The following is a 13,645-nucleotide window of genomic DNA, read 5'->3' on the forward strand; positions in this document are numbered from 1 at the left end:
ATAATTTAATTTAAAGCTGGTTAATATAACTATCTTTTGACTGTTGATCTTTTAAGACAACTTCTATTCCTTTAGAATAGTGCTTTTCAAGCTTTAGTGTGCATACAAATTAATTGGGAATCCTATTAAAATGCAGATTCTGATTTAGTATGTCTGGGGTGGGAGCTGAGACTACCTTTCTAATCAGCTTCCAAGTGCCCCTGGTCTGAGAACCACACTTAGAGCAAGGAAGTTTGAATAGTTGGGACTCATAATAGTGGGCTCATGGGATAGCCAAGTCCAGAAATGCCTACTGAGTCATCAACTTTCATGTTAGGTTACATATAGCTTTAGAATTAAGTATTTGCATGTATTCTAATCCTATTTTCGTTGTTGTTTATTTTTCATTGTTGACAGTGTTACAGGTGTCCCTTCTTTATCCCTCTAGTTCCCCTCTGCATCCAGCCCCTGCTCCACCCCAGATTTTTATCATACTGCTGTCTGTTTCCATGGGCATATAAATTCTTTGGTTAATCTCTTCCCATCCTTCCCACACCCCTCCCCTCTGAAATTTGTCAGTTTGTTCCATGCATTCATAACTCTGGACCTATTTTTTTTTCCATTACATTTCACATATAGGTGAGATCATTTGATATTTATCTTTCTCTGGCTGGCTTATTATAATGGTCACTTGGCATAAGGGTCCCCAGATCCATTCATGCTGTCTCAAAGGGTAAAAGATCCTTTTTTTCCCCATAGCTACCTGGTATTCCATTGTGTAAATGTACCACTACTTTTTTATCCACTCATCTACTGATGGGCACTTGGGCTGTTTCCAGATCTTAGCTATTGTAAATAATGCTGCTATGAACATAGGGGTGCATATATTCTTTCTGGTTGGTGTTTTGGGATTCTTTTTTTCTTTTTTAATTTAATTAATTAATTAATTAATTAATTTTTTTGTTATAAATATTTCACCTTTTTTACCCCATTGGCACCCCCTCCCCACCCCACCCCCGCCCCATCCCCCGCTTAGTTGTCCATGTCCATTGGTCATACATACATGCATATAAGTTCTGTGGTTTATCTCTTCCTACCCCCTCCAACCCCCTCTTCTGAGGGATGTCAGTCTGTGCCCTACTTCCATGTTTCTGGGTCTATCGTATTCCTCAGACTGTTATGTTCATTATATTCCCTATGTAAGTGAGATCATGTGGTATTTGTCTTTTTCTGCTTGGCTTATTTCACTTAGGATAATACTTTCCAGGTCCCTCCACGTCATCTCAAAGGAAAAGAGATCTTTCTTTCTTACCGCTGCATAGTACTCCATTGTATATATGTACCACAGCTTTTTTATCCATTCGTCTACTGATGGACACTTGGACTGTTTCCAGATCTTAGCTATTGTAAATAGTGCTGCTATGAACATGGGGGTACATATATTCTTCCTGATTGGTGTTTCAGGCTTCTTAGGGTATATTCCTAGAAGTGGGATCACTGGGTCAAATGGAAATTCAATTTTTAATTTTTTGAGGTAACACCATATTGTTTTCCATAGCGGCTGCACCAGTCTGCATTCCCACTAGCAGTGTATTAGAGTCCCCTATTCTCCACACCCTCGCCAACACTTGTTTGATGATTTGTTGATGGCGGCCATTCTGACAGGTGTGAGGTGATACCTCATTATTGTTTTAATTTGCATCTCTCTGATGATTAGTGATGTTGAGCATTTCTTCATATGTCTCTTGGCCATTTGTATGTCCTGTTTGGAGAGGTGTCTATTCAGCTCCTCTGCCCATTTTTTAATCGGGTTCTTTGTCTTCCTTTTGTTGAGTTGTGTGAGCACTCTATATATATTGGAAATTAACTCCTTATCTGATACATCATTGGCAATGATGTTCTCCCATACAGTGGGTTGCCTTTCCATTTTGATGATTGTTTCTTTTGCTGTGCAGAAGCTTTTTAGTTTAATGTAGCCCCATGTGTTCATTTTTTTCTTTGTTTCTGTTGCCTTAGGTGATGTATCAGTGAAAATTCTGCTCCGAATGATGTCCGAAATTTTGTTGCCTACATTTTCTCCTAGAATTTTTATGGATTCACGGGTCACATTTAAGTCTTTTATCCATTTTGAGTTTATTTTTGTGTATGGTGTAAGTTGATGGTCTAGTTTCAGTTTTTTGCATGTAGCTTTCCAATTTTCCCAACACCATTTATTAAAGAGGCTGTCTTTACTCCACTGTATGCTCTTGCCACCTTTGTCAAATATTAATTGAGCGTATTGCCTTGGGTCCATTTCTGGGTTTTCAGTTCTGTTCCACTGGTCTATATGCCTGTTCTTGTGCCAGTACCAGGCTCTTTTGGTTACAGTCACTTTGTAGTATAACCTGATATCTGGTATTGTGATCCCACCTACTCTGTCCTCCTTTTTCAAGATTGCTGTGGCTATTCGGGGTCTTTTTTGGTTCCATATGAACTTTTGAAGTATTTGTTCTAGTTCTATGAAATATGTCGTTGGTATTTTGATGGGGATTGCATTGAATCTATAGATTGCTCTGGGTAGTATGGACATTTTAATTATGTTAATTCTTCCAATCCATGAACAGGGTATGTGCTTCCACTTTTTTATATCTTCCTCTATTTCTTTTTTCAATGACCTGTAGTTTTCTGCAAATAGGTCCTTTACTTCTTTGGTTAAGTTTATTCCTAGCTATCTTAATTTTTTTGGCACGATAGTAAATGGGATTGTTTTTTCACTTTCTCTTTCTGTGAGTTCATCATTGGTATACAAGAATGCCGTCGATTTCTTGATGTTAATTTTATATCCTGCTACTTTGCCAAATTCATTTATTAAGTCTAGTAGATTTTTGATGGAGTCTGTAGGATTTTCTATGTATAATATCATGTCATCTGCAAATAATGACAGTTTCACTTCCTCCTTTCCAATTTGGATCCCTTTTATTTTTTCTTCCTGTGTGATTGCTGTGGCTAAGACTTCCAGTACAATGTTAAATAAGAGTGGTGAAAGTGGACATCCCTGTCTTGTTCCTGTTCTTAATGGAAATGTTTTTAGTTTCTGTCCATTGAGTATGATATTGGCTGTACGTCTTTCATATATGGCCTTTATTATGTCGAGATATGATCCCTCTATTCCTACATTGCTGAGCGTTTATATCAGAAATGGATGCTGGATTGTTTCGAAGGCTTTTTCAGCATCTATTGATATGATCATGTGGTTTTTATTCTTCATCTTATTTATGTGGTGTATCACATTTATTGATTTGTGAATATTGTACCAGCCTTGCATCCCTGGAATGAATCCCACTTAGTCATGGAGAATAATTTTTTTGGTGTATTGCTGGATTTGATTTGCTAATATTTTTTTCAGGATTTTGGCGTCTATGTTCATCAGGGATATTGGCCTGTAGTTTTCTTTCTTCATAGTGTCTTTTTCTGGTTTTGGAATTAGAATTATGCTGGCCTCATAGAACGTGTTTGGAAGTCTTCCTTCTTCTTGAATTTTTTGAAATAGTTTGAGGAGAATGGGTGTTAGTTCTTTTTTGAATGTTCGGTAAAACTCCCCCGTGAAGCCATCTGGGCCTGGGCTTTTGTTTGCTGGGAGAGTCTTGATTACCTCTTCAATTTCCTTAGTTGTTATTGGTCTGTTCAAGTTTTCTATCGCTTCCTGGTCCAGTTTTGGGAGCCTGTGTGTTTCTAGAAATTTGTCCATTTCGCTTATATTGTCGAATTTATTGCCATATAGTTGTTCATAGTAGTTGTTAACAATCTTTTGTATTTCCGTGGTGTTGGTTGTTACTTCTCTTCTTTCATTTCTGATTTTGTGTATTTGGGTTCTCTCTGTTTCTTGGTGAGTCTAGCTAAGGGTCCATCAATCTTGTTTATCTTTTCGAAAAACGAGCTTTTTGTTTCATTGATCCTTGGAATTTTTTTTTTTTTGTCTCTATGTCATTTATTTCTGCTCTGATCTTTACTATTTCCTTCCTTCTACTTGCTCTGGGGTTTTCTTTTTGTTTGCTTTCTAAGTCTTTAAGTTGTGAGGTTAGACAGTCAATTAGAAATTTTTCTTGTTTTTTGAGGTAGGCCTGTAATGCTATGAACTTCCCTCTCAGAACTGCTTTTGCTGCATCCCATAGATTTTGTATTGTTGTGTGTTCATTTTCATTGGTTTCCAGGAAGTTTTTAATTTCTTCCTTGATCTCCTCGGTGACCCATTCATTGTTTAATAACATGCTATTTAGCCTCCATGTGTTGAAATGTCTTTGCATGTTCTTGTTGCAGTTGATTTCTAGTTTCATGCCATTGTGATCTGAGAAGATGCTTGACATGATTTCAATCTTCTTGAACTTGTAGAGATTTAGTTTGTGTCCTATTATGTGGTCTATCTTTGAGAATGTCTCATGTGCACTTGAGAAGAATGTGTATTCTGTAGTTTTGGGGTGTAATTCTCTGTAGATATCTATAAAATCCATTTGGTCTAGTGCTTCAGTTAGAGTCTCTGTTTCCTTGATAATTTTTTGCCTAGAGCATCTATCCCGTGCTGTCAACGGGGTGTTGAAGTCCCCTGCTATGATTGTAATGTTGTCGATTTCTCCTTGGAAGTCCTCCAGAAGATTTTTAATATATTTTGGTGCTCCTCTATTGGGTGTATATATGTTTATCAAGGTTATATCTTCCTGTTGGATAGATCCTTTCAATATTATGTAGTGACCGTCTTTGTCTCTAGTTATGGTCTTCATTTTGAAATCTATTTTATCAGATATGAGAATTGCTACCCCAGCTTTTTTTTGCTTTCCATTTGCTTGGAAAATTTTTTTCCATCCCTTCACTTTCAACCTATGTGAGTCTTTTGTTGTGAGGTGGGTCTCTTGTAAACAACATATGGAGGAGTCATGCTTTCTTATCCAATCAGCTACTCTGTGTCTCTTTATGGGAGCATTCAGTCCATTTACACTTAAGGTGATTATTAATATGTACTTATTTATTGCCATTTTTGTTTAGTGTGGTTCTATTTTTCTTCCCATTTCTTCTGGTTATTACAGCAATCCTTTTAACATTTCTTGCAGTGCTGGTTTGGTGCTAATGTATTTTCTTAGCCTTTTTTTGTTTGGGATGCTCTTTATTTGACCTTCTATTTTGAATGATAGCCTTACTGGGTAGAGTAGTCTTGGATTCAGATTCTTGTTTTTCATGACTTTGATTACTTCATGCCATTACTTCTGGCCTGTAGTGTTTCTTGTGAGAAGTCAGTTGAGAGCCTTATGCGGTTTCCTTTGTAGGTAACCTGTTGCTTATCTCTTGCTGCTTTTAGGATTCTCTCTTTGTCTTTAATTTGTGGCATTTTAATTACTATGTGTCTTGGTGTTGGCTTGTTTGGGTTCTTCTTAGTTGGGACTCTCTGTGCTTCTTGAACTTGAATTCCTTCTTTCTTCACTAAATTAGGGAAGTTTTCTGTCACTATTTTTTTGAATATATTCTCTATCCCTTGCTCATTTTCTTCTTCTTCAGGGACTCCTATGATGCGAATATTATTACGTTTCCAGTTGTCCCACAGTTCTCTTAAGCTGCTCCTGTTTTTTAACAGTTTTTTTCTTTTGTTTTTCTGATTGGTTGATTATTTCTACCCTGTCTTCTAATTCACTGATCCGGTCCTCAGCTTCCTCTACTCGGCTTTATAAACCTTCCAATGTGTTTTTCATTTCTGATATGTAATTTATTATCTCTTCTTGATGGTTTTTAATTTCCAATTGGCTTATTTTCAGTGTCTCTATGTCCTTACTCATGCTGTTCAGCCTCCTCAAGATCATGGCTCTGAATTCTAGTTCTGTTAACATGCCTAATTGCTCCACATTGATCTCATCTTCAGTGGAGGTCTCTTGCTCTTTCATTTGGCTTCTCTTTCTGTGTTTCACCATTTTGGCTATCACTGTGGGCTTTGGACCCTGTCAAGTTTTCCCTGTGGGTGTTGCTGTTCTGCTGTTTGTGGCTCCCTCTCCTGTGTTTAGATGAGCGAGGGAGGACCCCCGTTAAACACCACTGTCAAGTCTTACTTTCCTGGTTAAAGTTGTTAGTCCAGGAAAGGTACTGTTATCCTCTAGCTTTTTGCCTGGAGGCTAGCAGTCAAGGTTACTTGATGAGTTTTGGGTTGTCAGTTGATTGAAAAACTCCCTCAGGTGCTCAGCACAAGGGGATTTCATGAGGGTGGGGCAGATGCTGGTTGTTAATGAGCCTCAATTAGCACTTCAGTGGCCCATAGGGTGGGGTTGGATCTCTGAGGGAGGGGCTGCTGCCTCTCCCCAGAGCCCTGGGAAGGAGCAAGATGGCCACCGTCCTGTGTGACTGCCACTCAGCAAAAGCTCTGAGCGCCCCCCAAATCCCGAGTGTTCCCACACAGTTCCAATCCAGTCTTCCCTCCGTCTGCTGGAGCCCAAGGTGAGTGGCTGTGGCTTTTTTAGCCTCTGTCCCGGCTCTGCACTGTGGAGCTGCTTGGGAGTGTAACCGGAGGGCGCTGCTCCCAGCTAAGGCCGCTGCCGAGCTGCCCACCGTGGGCTCCCAGCCCCTGTCTCGCGCCTTCGCAAGCCTACCAGGACCGAGTCAGTGTCCCTCGTTATATGGTCCTCGCAAGCTGCTTTTCTGTTGCTTTTTCCCATCAGTTTGTTTGTGTTATAGTTGTAATTCCAGTTTGGTTCTGGGAGACGGTGTGTGTAGCTCCGTTCACTCTGCCGCCATTTTTTGTTTTTTCTTTGGGATTCTTAGGATATATTCCCAGAAGTGGGATTGCTGAGTCAAAAGGCAGCTTTATTTTTAATTTTTTGAGAAACCTCCATACTGTTTTCCAAAGTGGCTGTACTAGTTTACATTCCCATCAGCAGTGTACTAGGATTTCCTTTTCTTTCTTTCCTCACCAGCACTTGTTTGTTGATATATTGATGGCAGCCATTCTGGCAGGTGTGAGGTGATACCTCATTGTAGTTCTAATTTGCATCCTTCTATGATTAGTGACATCAAGCATCTTTTCATTTGTATACTGGCTATCTATATGTCCTCTTTGGAGAAGTGTCTATTCAGGTCCTTTACCCACTTTTAAATTGGATTGTTTGTTTTCTCTTTGTTGAGTTGTATGAGTAGTTTATACATTTAAAAAATTAGCCTATTATCAGAGGTGTCTTTGGCAAATATGTTCTTCCATACTGTGGGTTCCATTTTCATTTTGGTGATAGTTTCTTTTGCTCTGCAGAATCTTTTCAGTTTGATGTAGTTCCATTTGTTTATTTTTTCCTTTGTTTCTCTTTACTAGGAGATGTATTGGTAAAATTTCTCCTATGTGAAACATCTGAGATGTTACTGCTATGTTTTCTTCTAGGATTTTTATGATTTTGTGACTTACATTTAAGTCTTTTATCCATTTTGTGTTTATTCTTGTATATGGTGTACGTTGGTGGTCTACTTTCATTTTTTTCCCTATGTATCTGTCCAATTTTCCCAACCATTCATTGAAAAGACTGTCTTTACTCCATTGTATGTTCTTTCATCCTTTGCATCCTGGCCACTTGACCAGAAGATGGTGGCTTGCAGGACTGGAGGGAGGGTGAGTGTGTGAGAGAGTGTGAGTGGATGTGAAGGTGGACAACCAAACCCAAGCAGTGAAGAGATGCAGAGCAGAAGGTTCCTGTGCTGTGGATGGGAGCAGCCGGCTACCGTGGTAAGCAGCCCTTCAGGGTGCTTCTCCCTGCCCCATGGGGAGGTCCCACCATTTTGGAAGATCCCACGTCTTCACTGGGAGGAGGCAGTGGGAGCGGCTAGGGCTCAGCAACCTGAACCCACCAGCGCACCTGGCACCATTGGACCACTGGACACTCTGTGTCAACACAGATTGGTGCACAGTAGTGGAGCTCCCAATGTGCTGGTCCTGGAAGCTGTGGACAGCCCAGAGCCCAGCACCATCCTCTATAGTAGCAGCTGCATCAGAGTTGAGATATACCCCCAGCAACAGAGGCTGGGGAGGAGACAACCATCCCCAGGCAACAGAAGCACAGACCAACAGCTGAGACCCATCCTCCAAAACTAAAGCAAAAGCTGAGCAGGAGTTGAGCCGCATGGGGCAGCAGCACTCCCCAGCCACCAGCAGCAGAACCTGGGGCTCCACAGAGGCCTGTGCAGTCCATCTGCTGACCCGCAGGAAATGCAGGGTGCAGAGGCACTAGAGAGGACTGTGCAACCCAGCAGGGACTGTGTGATCCAGTTAAGGGAGGGACCTGAGGAGTGCTGAAGCAGAAGAAAGGGATGTGCGACAGAGCAGGGACTAGGCAATTCAGTTACCCACGGGACCTGTGGGGTGCTGAAGCAACAGAGAGGCCTGTGCAACCCAGAAGCCCATAACATAGGCATAGAGCCGGGTCCCCAAAGGGACTGTGTGATCCAGTTACCCGTGGGACCTGCAGGGTGCGAGGGCACCAGAGAGGTCTGTGCAACCCAGCTGCACACAAGATAGGAATAGAGGATGTGAAAATAGAGGCAGAGTGAACATAAACTACACAGACGATCTCCTAGGACCAGATGAGAATTACAACTGAAATAAAGACAAATCCTCAGAAAAAAGCAACAAAAGAGCAGCAGGACAGGACCATAAAACCAAGGATACTGGTAGGATCTGTGGAAGCATGAGAGGGTGGCAGGCTGGAAGCCCATGGACAGCAGCACACTTAGCTGTGAGCAGCGCCCTTGGGGAATAAAGACCAAGCCTGCTCCACAGCACAGAGAGCCAGGGCAGGTGCTAAAATAGCCACAGCCACTCACCTGGGGGCTATGGTAGTGGGAGGGCAGACTGGGATGGAACTCTGTGGGGACAGCTAAAATTTGGAGAGCACTCAGAGTTTTTGCTGAGTTGTGGCCACAAAGGATGGTAGCCAGTGTGCTCCTTCCCAGAGCTGTGGGGAAAAGCAGCAGATGCCCCCTCAGAGATTCAGCGTTTCCCAGGTGAGTCAAAGAAATGCAAATTGAGGCTCCTTAACAACCAGCATCTATCCCACCCTCTGGAAATCCTCTTATGCAGAATACCAGGGCTACATTCCAAGGCACTGAGTAACTGAGACTAAGCCACCAAGAAAAAGCTAGAGGATAACTGAACCTATCCTGGGCTTGCAAATCTACCCAGGAAAGTAAGACTTGAAAGTGGTGTTTAACGTGGGCACACCCGGCTCATCCAAACCCAGTAGAGGGAGCCACAAACAGCAGAACACCAACACCCACAGGGAAAATTTGACAGGCTTAAAAACCCACTGAGATAGCCAAAATGGTGAAACAAAGAAACACATCCTAAATGAAAGAACAAGAGAACTCTATTGAAAATGAGATCAATGAAATGTGGTTAAGCAAATTATCAGAGGTAGAGTTCAGACCCATGATCTTGAGGAAGCTCTATAGCATGAGGAAGGACATCAGCACCATGAGTAAAGATATAGAAACATTGAAAACCAACCACAAGGAAATGAACAATGACATAGCAGTAATAAAGAACACATTGGAAGGACTAACCAGCAGAGTAGAGGAAGCTGAGGACCGAGTCAGTGAATTAGAAGACAGGGTGGAAAAAAAATCAACCAATCAACAAACCAAAAGGAAAAAACAATAAAGTGACAAGATGATAGCTTAACAGAACTGTGGGAGAACAGAAAACGTAACAACATTCGCATCATAGGAGTCCCCAAAGAGGAAGAAAATGGTCAAGGGTTAGAGAATATATTTGAGAAAATAGTGACAGAAAACTTTCCTAACTTGGTGAAGGAAGAAGGCATTCAAGTTCAAGAAGCACAGAGAGCCCCAAGAACGAAGAACCCAAGCAGGCCCACAGCAAGACACGTAGTAATTAAAATGCCAAAAATTAAAGACAAAGAATCCTAAAGGCAGCAAGAAATAAGCAATAGGTTACCTACAAAAGAGACCCCATAAGACTCTCAGTTGATTTCTCAACAGAAACACTACAGGCCAGAAGGGAGTGGCATAAACTAATCAAGGTTATGAAAATCTAGGATCTCAATCCAAGACTACTCTATTCAGCAATGCTATCATTCAAAATAGAGGTCAAATAAAAAGCTTTCCAGACAAAATAAAAGCTAAGGGAATATATTAATACCAAACCAGCACTGGAAGATACGCTAAAAGGACTGCTGTAAGTAGTAAAAAAATAGGAAGAAAAATATAACCAGACTAAACAAAAATGGCAATAAATAAGTACATATCAATTATCACCTTAAATGTGAATGGTTTGAATGCTCCAATAAAAAGACACAGAGTAGCTGACTGGATAAGAAAGCATGACTCATCTATATGTTGTTTACAAGAGACCAACCTAACAACAAAAGAATCACATAGGTTGAAAGTGAAGAAATGGAAAAAAATCTTTCAAGCAAATGGAAAGAAAAAAAAAAAAAAAGCTGGGGTAGCAATAGTCATATCTGATAAAGGAGATTTCAAAATGAAGATTATAACTAGAGACAAAGAAGGCCACCACATAATATTGAAAAGATCTATCCAACAGAAAGATAACCTTGGTAAACATATACGCACCCAGTTTAGGAGCACCAACATATATTAAAAATCTTTTGGAGGACTTCAAAGGAGAAATCAAGAGCAATACAATCACAGCAGGGGACTTCAACACCCCGCTGACATCACTGGATAGATCTTCTAGACAAAAAACTAACAAGAAAATACAGACTATAAATAAAGTGCTATATCAAATGGATTTAATGAATATCTACAGAGAATTACACCCCAAAACTGCAGAATTCACATTCTTCTCAAGTGCACATGGGACATTCTCAAAGATAGACCACATGTTAGGGCACAAATAAAGTCTCTACAAGTTCAAAAAGATTGAAATAATATTAAGCATCTTCTCACATCACAATGGCATAAAACTAGAAATCAATTGCAACAAGAACAGGCAAAGACACTAAAAAACATGGAGGCTAAATAGCATGTTATTGAACAATGAATGGGTTACCAAGGAGATCAAGGAAGAAATTAAAAACTACCTGGAAACCAATGAAAATAAACACACAACTACACAAAGTCTATGGGATGCAGTGAAAGCAGTTCTGAGAGGGAAGTTCATAACAGTACAGGCCTACCTCAGGAAACAAGAAAAATTTCCAATAGACTAGCTAACCTCACAACTTAAAGAACTAGAAAACAAACAACAAGAAAAACCCAGAGAAAGTAGAAGGAAGGAAAGAGTGAAGATCAGAGGAAAAATAGATGACCTGGAGACCAAAAAACAATTCAAAGCATCAATGAAACAAAGAACTCGTTCTTTAAAAAGATAAACAAGATTGATGGACCCTAAGCTAGACTAAGAAACAAAGAGAGAGAACCCAAATACACAAAATCAGAAATGAAGAGGAGAAATAATAACTGACACCACAGAAATAAAAATGATCATTAACAAATATTAAGAACAATTATACGGCAACAAATTCGACAATCTAAGCAAAATAGACAAATTTCTAGAAACACATTGTCTCCCAAAAACTGAAATGGGAGATAGAAAACTTGATCAGATCAATAACAATAAAAGAAATTAAAGATGTAATCAAGATTCTCCCAGCAAACAAAAGCCCTGGCCCAGACGGCTTCACGGGGGAATTTTACTGAACATTCAAAGAACTAATACCTATTCTCCTGAAACAATTTCAAAAAGTTCAAGAAGAAAGAAGACTTCCAAACTCATTTAACGAGGCCAGCATAATTCTAATTTCAAAACCAAAAAAAGACACTACAAAGAAAGAAAACTACAGACGAATATCCCTGGTGAATATAGATGCCAAAATCCGGAACAAAATACTAGCAAATCAAATCCGGCTACACACAAAAAAATTATTCACCATGACCAAGTGGGATTCATCCCAGGGATGCAAGGCTGGTATAATATTCACAAATCAATAAATGTGATACACCACATAAACAAAATGAAAGACAAAAATTATATGATCATATCAATAGATGCCGAAAAAGCATTTGACAAAATCCAGCACCCATTTCTGATAAAAACGCTCAGCAATGTGGGAATAGAAGGATCATATCTCAACATAATGAAGGCCATATATGAAAGACCTACAGCAAACATCATACTCAATGGGCAAAAATTAAAAGCTTTTTCCTTAAGAACATGAAGAAGACAAGGATGCTCACTTTCACCACTCTTATTTAACATAGTACTGGAAGTCTTAGCCACAGCAATCAGACAGGAAGAAAAAATAAAAGGGATCCAAATGGGAAAGGAGGAAATGAAACTGTCATTATTCGCAGATGACATGATATTATACATAGAAAACCCTAAAGACTCTATCAAAAATCTATTAGCCTTAATAAATGAATTTGACAAAGTAGCAGGATACAAAATTAACATCAAGAAATTGATGGCATTCTTATACACCAATGATGAAATCACAGAAACAGAAACTAAAAAACAATCCCATTTACCATCGCAGCAAAAAAAATTAAGATACCTAGGAATAAACTTAACCAAAGAAATAAAGGACTTATTTGCAGAAAACTAGAGTCATTCAAAAAAGAAATAGAGGAAGATAAATAAAAAGTGGAAGCACATACCTTGTTCATGAATTGGAAGAACTAACATCAGTAAAATGTCCATAATATCCAAAGCAATTTATTCAATGCAATCCCCATCAAAATACCAATGACATGCTTCACAGAACTAGAAAAAATACTTCAAAAATTCATATGGAACCAAATAAAGATCCCAAATAGCCACAGCAATCTTGAAAAAAAAGAACAAATTTGGAGGGATCACATTAACAGATTTTAGGTAATACTACAAAGCCACTGTAATCAAAACAGCCTGGTACTGGCACAACAACAGGTAGATAGATCAATGGAACAGAATAGAGAACCCAGTAATAGACCCAAGACAATATGCTTAATTAATATTTGACAAAGGTGGTAAGAGCATACAGTGGAGTAAAGACAGCTCTTTAATAAATGGTGTTGGGAAAATTGAACAGCTACATGCACAAAAATGAAACTAGACCATCAACATACACCATACACAAGAATAAACTCAAAATGGATAAAATCCTTAAATGTGACTTATAAATCCATAAAAATCCTAGAAGAAAATGTTGGCAACATAATTTCAGACATCATACGCAGTAGAATTTTCACTGGTACATCACCTAAGGCAACAGAAACAAAAGAGAAACTGAACACATGGGAGTACATCAAACTCAAATGCTTCTGCACAGCAAAAGAAACAACCTCCAAAATGGAAAGGCAATCTACTATATGGGACAGCATCATTGCCAATGATACATCAGATAAGGGATAAATTTCCAATATATATAGAGTGCTCATACAACTCAACAAAAGGAAGACAAACAACCCAATTAAAAAATGGGCAGAGGAACTAAATAGACACCGCTCCAAAGAGGACATACAAATGGGCAAGAGACATATGAAAAAAATGCTCAACATCACTAATCATCAGAGAGATGCAAATTAAAACAACAATGAGGTATCACCTCACACCTGTCAGAATGGCCGCCATCAACAAATCATCAAGCAACAAGTGCTGGCGAGGGTATGGCGAAAAGTGGACTCTAGTACACTGCTGGTGGAAATGCAGACTGGT

This window comes from Molossus molossus, unplaced genomic scaffold (genome assembly GCF_014108415.1).
Source record: "Molossus molossus isolate mMolMol1 unplaced genomic scaffold, mMolMol1.p scaffold_m16_p_9, whole genome shotgun sequence".
NCBI lineage: Eukaryota > Metazoa > Chordata > Mammalia > Chiroptera > Molossidae > Molossus > Molossus molossus.